Source organism: Brassica oleracea, chromosome C4 (assembly GCF_000695525.1).
Source record: "Brassica oleracea var. oleracea cultivar TO1000 chromosome C4, BOL, whole genome shotgun sequence".
Taxonomy (NCBI): Eukaryota; Viridiplantae; Streptophyta; class Magnoliopsida; order Brassicales; family Brassicaceae; genus Brassica; species Brassica oleracea.
Window position 1 is genome coordinate 23,334,631 of NC_027751.1, and position 5,774 is coordinate 23,340,404.

Here is a 5,774-nt window from a genome sequence, read left to right on the forward strand (position 1 = left end):
GCATGTATCATTCTACATAATATGATCGTAGAAGACGAACGAGATGGGTACACTCAGTTTGATGTATCAGTTTTCGCACAACCGGAATCAAGCCGCATTTTAGAGGTGGATTTCACGTATTCTACATATATGCATTCAAATCTCGGCAATATGATGAGCATTCGGAATCGAGTTCGTGATAGAACCATACATCAACAATTGAAAGCTGATTTGGTTGAGCATATATGGCAAAAATTTGGAACAAATCAAGATTTCGACTAATCGGTTTTTTCTCATTTACGATTTGTATTTGTATTTTTAATGTGTTTTATGTAATTTTTATTAAACATTTTATGTATGCCTTTATTTTAAATCATTCTAATTAAAAAACATTAAAAACTTTTTTTTTAAGAACCCCTACGGGGGTTCTCCCATTGGAGGAAGAAAAATTTAATTTTACTAACCAATGTTCTGAACTTATCAAATCACCTTTTATCCAACTAATTTAATCATTAGAACTGGGGTTCTAATGAAAGGAGTTGTTCTTAGAGTGATGTTCTTAGCGGAAGTTAAAAAACTGTTTCTTAACTTTTAATTAAAAAAACTAAGAACCGGTTCTTAGAATCCTTATTTAAGAACCGGTTCTTAGCTTTTATAGTTAAAAATTAAGAAACAGTTTCTTAACTTCCGCTAATAATCTCATCTTAACAATGCCGGATTAATCATGGTCTTGTACCCCTCAGCTTTTATAACTAAACTGTACGCTCAGAACTTAAAAGTCAAGTATGGCGGAACCATCTTTAGCTCGTCTCTCTGCCTTGTTCTTCGGCTTTCTCCTCCTCTTGGCAACTTACTCTTGGATCGTCGATAAAGGCATGGTTCCTATTCCCAAAGCTGCCGGTACAGAATACCGGTATAATGTTCAGAATAAGCCGATACACATGGATCGAATCAACCCCATTTCGATTGAGCAGCCGGAGGGCCCTAGTTTCCTGGTCGAAGATGGACATTTGGTTAAGTGGGCTAATTGGGTTTTTCATGTTAAAGCTGACCACCGAGCCGGTATGATCATCTCTCAGGCCACGGTTCGTGACTCCGAGACAGGTATTTAACACCTTAACTCAAAGTCTCAAATATTCACTTGTTTAAAAATGATATTAAAATATATTTTTGATGTTTTCTATACTTTTTAGTTAAAATAACAAACTGATTAAAAAAGATAAAATGTATTTATTGAATTAGTACTAGTTTAAATTATGAGAAATAGGTATTCACAAAAAATGATGTATATAATCAAATTTTAATGTGTTTTCTTAATATTTTTGGAAGCACAAAATATATTTTTCAAACACAGAAAAAGTATTATATACATAAAAACTGTGATGGTTAAAAGAGAAGCCAAATTCTCGAATCTTGATATTTACTAATGTGGAGAGAGCAGGTGAACCAAGAAGTGTGATGTACAAAGGATTTCCATCAGAGTTGTTCGTACCATACATGGACCCTGGAGAACTATGGTACTACAAAAGTTATCTGGATGCAGGCGAGATCGGTTTAGGACCTGCGGCAATGCCGCTTGTGCTCCTCAACGACTGCCCTCGAAATGCTTACTATATAGATGGCGTTTTTGCCTCGCCGGATGGAAAAGCCATTGTCCAACCTAACATGATATGCTTGTTTGAACGCTACGCAGGCGATGTCAGCTGGCGACATTCTGAGATTCTTATCCCCAGTGCTGATGTATGTCCCTTACTGTCATGATTTTTTATTTTGCTTTGAATTAGAATCGATTCCTGATTTGTCAACTTAACAGATAAGAGAGTCAAGGCCAAAAGTTACATTGGTCGCTCGGATGGCTACTTCGGTCGGAAACTACGACTATACTTTTGATTGGGAGTTTCAGACTGATGGTTTGATCCGCGTTACGGTGTGTCAGTAAATGGTTTTTGTTTTGTATATGGTTATTTTTTTTTTCAAGTTTCCTCACACTTAAATGTTATTCTTACTAGGTCGCGGCTTCAGGTATGTTGATGGTGAAAGGGACACCTTACGAGAATGTAGATGACTTAGGTGATAAACAGGATGAGTCTGGACCGTTGATCTCTGAGAATGTGACTGGAGTCGTCCATGATCATTTGATAACGTTTCATCTAGACATGGACATTGATGGACCGATGAATAATTCGTTCGATAAGGTTCATCCAGAGAAGCAAAGAGTTCCAACCGGAAAATCACCAAGAAAGAGTTACTTGAAGGTCAAGAAATATGTAGCCAAGACTGAGAAAGATGCCCAGGTCTAATTGAGCCTCTATGACCCATATGAATTCCATGTTGTGAACCCAAACCGTAAGTCTCGGTTAGGGAACCCGGCCGGTTACAGAATCATACCGGGTGGGAATGCGGTGAGTTTGCTCGATCACGATGATCCTCCTCAGATTCGCGGTGCATTCAGCAATAATCAGGTACTTAATTTTAAGCTTTGTTTTTCTATATGAGATATTTAATTAGTTGACATTTCGTTTTAGGACTCAGTTTGTTCAATGCAATTGGTTTTATTGGTTTAGATATGGGTAACTAGGTATAACCGATCAGAGCAATTTGCTGGAGGAGTTCTTGTGTACCAGAGCCATGGCGATGACACACTACAAGTTTGGTCAGATCGGTATGAAACCAACGGACCATACCAATTGAGTCATACTATCTATTCCTAAAGATTATTGGTTTAAATATCTCTCCAATATTGCTTGTTTTGTGGTGTAACAGGGATCGCTCGATCGAAAACAATGACATAGTGTTGTGGTACACACTGGGATTCCATCACATACCTTGCCAAGAAGATTATCCGGTTATGCCAACGGTAGCTGCTAGCTTTGAGCTTAAACCGGCTAATTTCTTTGAATCCAATCCGGTTATCGGTGTCGCGCCCATCTTTGAGAAAGATCTACCGGTCTGTAGACCGTTTGCTTCATCTTGAATGGTTTTGTCTCGTATAGAATTTTGACTAGATCAAATGCCCGGTTTAGCCACACGTTGTTGAAGTTCGTATACAGTTTTGTAATAAAACCAACACGTCCAATAAATAATGCTTAGAGAAAATCTATATTAGAGCCGTTGGTTTCGCTGTATTGAAATTAGATGAGCACTCACTTTCTAAGTATAGACTCTATATTAGGCACGGGCATTCGGGGTCCCAATCTGATTTCGGTTTTGTCCAATTGGATCTCGATTTTTCGGGTTATTAAAATCAGCCTCATTCGTATTATATGAAAGTTCGGTTCGGGACCGGTTTAGGTTCTATCGGGTTCGGGTTGGAGTTAGTAAATCTTCAAAGAACCGGTACAATCCGATGTAGTTTCGGGTTCGGGTCCCAACCGGTTCTTCGGTTTACAAATACCTGATGTGTAACTACTTTATAACCAAAACATAAGTAAAATCGACTCTTCGGTTTTAAAATACATGATTTGTACCTATTTTGTAATCAAAACATAAGTAAAATCAATTCAAAAATAAGAAAGGACATCAAACATGATCATTCAAAATTAAACGAAAGGTAAACATAGTTATTGATAGAAAGAAAACCAAATAATAAAAGTATAAAACGAATTTCTCATAAAATGAAAAACATTATTCAATGAAAACAAAACCAAAATCTAAAAACTTCAAGATTCAACCGTCACCTTTAACCATCAACCTTCATTTAATAAATAATTATTTTAGATGTTCACTAATATCTTAGTGTATTTTGGATACATATTAAGAATTGAGATCATGTTTGGTACAAGTTCTTTTTGGGATTTTGAATGTTTCGGGTCCTATCGAATATCTCTTTAGGTTCGAGTTCGGTTCGGATAATACTTATAACCTGAAATACCATAAAACAAGATCCATTCGGTGTTTATGTCGGGTTCGGATCGGGTTTGGTTCGGAGTTTTGGGTTCGGTTTATTTGCCCAACGATAGTGTAGAGTGTCGTAAAGATTTGAAGTAAAATTAATATGAACATGAGAACATCCATGAAACCTCTATCTAGACAAGTAAGAATAAAAACTCACTACAAACAGAGAACTGGAAGCAACCGACAGAGAAAACAATTAAAAAGCATACGTTAAAGTTGAGAGTTTCTAGAATCTGTAGATTTCAGTTGTAAAGTATAGAAGCGGTAATGAATTAAGCGTTACTCAACAATTATAAGTAAAATTTTAATTATAAAAAATATCAATAAACAATTTCGAACTACAATGCAAAAGTGGCAGATAAAACGTTTCTAACCATTTGTAATTCGTAATTTGTATCGCTGATCTGAGTTTTTAAAAGACAGTTTTTCTTCAACATGCAAACTAATTACTTGTTTATCACTATTCTCTCCGTTTCGCAACGATAGACTTTTTGGTATTTTCACACATATTAAGAAAACACATTAAACTACTATAATAAATATATTGTTTTCTGTAATTTTCAATTTTCAATAACATTTAACCAATTCAATAACTTTTAACCAATAGTAATTCAATAAAGTCAATTAATTTTCTCAAAATTTACAACTTTTTCTTAGAAAACACAAAAAATACATCTTTGTGAAACAAATTTTTTTTCTTCTAAAAAGTCTATTTTAATGTACGGAAGGAATATTAATTTTTGGTTACACGTTAAACTTGTGAATGGAGATATTAATGCAAATGGCCCCACTTTTTAACTAAAACATATGTTAATATCATGACAAAATAACCAGCACTTATAAAGGAACATTTTATATAGTAAACTAGGGCCGGATCTGCCCTACAGGCGGATTAGCAAATGAACGAAACAATATAAATATATTTTAAATTTTAATAAAAATTTAGTTTATTTTAATATAATTTTCACTATTTTTACTATAAATTTTACTATTTCTTTTGTTTTTGAAATTATGCATTTGTAACTATATTTAAACTATTCACTAAAATTTAAATATTTTACTTTGTTCACTATATTTGCTTTTCTTGAATTTAATGGACTTTGAATACATTTCTTCTCAAATTATATAATTTAAAAAATCGAAAATGAAAAGCCAATTTTTTTCTTTTTTTAGAAAATAGTCAAGTAGCAAAAGAATTTGATATTAGTTGTTATTGTTTAATATTTACAAATATATGTTAGGTTATATATTTATATATTATTATATTTTAGAAATATATTCATGTTTTTTTATTTGTGTTTCTTCAAACTCACATGAACAAAAAGTTTAAAATAATGAAATATATTCATGTTTTTTTTATTTGTGTTTCTTCAATTCTTATATGTTATTTTGTTCATCGGATCACTGAAGCAACACTACTAATTATTTTAAAAGAGATAAAAAAAAACTGGAAAAAGAGTGGCTTAAGTAAAAAGAAACAGAAGAATCTGAAACTTAATTTATCTCAACGAAGAGACTTGCTTGAGGATGCAAACCTTCATCTTAGAGTGACATTGACTCTTTGTTTCTTCCATACACTGTTCTTGGAAAGTTTGTGATTAAGCTATACTCTTCCGTTTCTAGCAATCCAAGTGAATCAACTTAGTCATACAATGTTTGTATCTTGGTATTGCTTTCAAAACTCCTCCCTTTATCTTCATAAATTATAAATATTTTGCTTGAAATATCATTATTTATATTTTAATACATATTTACATGTAGACATACGTAATTATTCTATAAAACTTTTATTGATCTATATGTATATTATATTTATATTAAAGTATCTAATTTAATTTAAACTATTCATTTGAAGATAATGTAAATACCTTTCATCCTAGATAAATATATATATTTCAAAA

General features: G+C 33.0%; 1 pseudogene; it reads left to right on the plus strand.

The window, feature by feature from the left end:
* The first annotated feature begins 764 nt into the window (after nt 1-764).
* LOC106338420 lies at nt 765-3,069 on the plus strand (annotated as a pseudogene).
* Nucleotides 3,070-5,774: the final 2,705 nt, after the last annotated feature.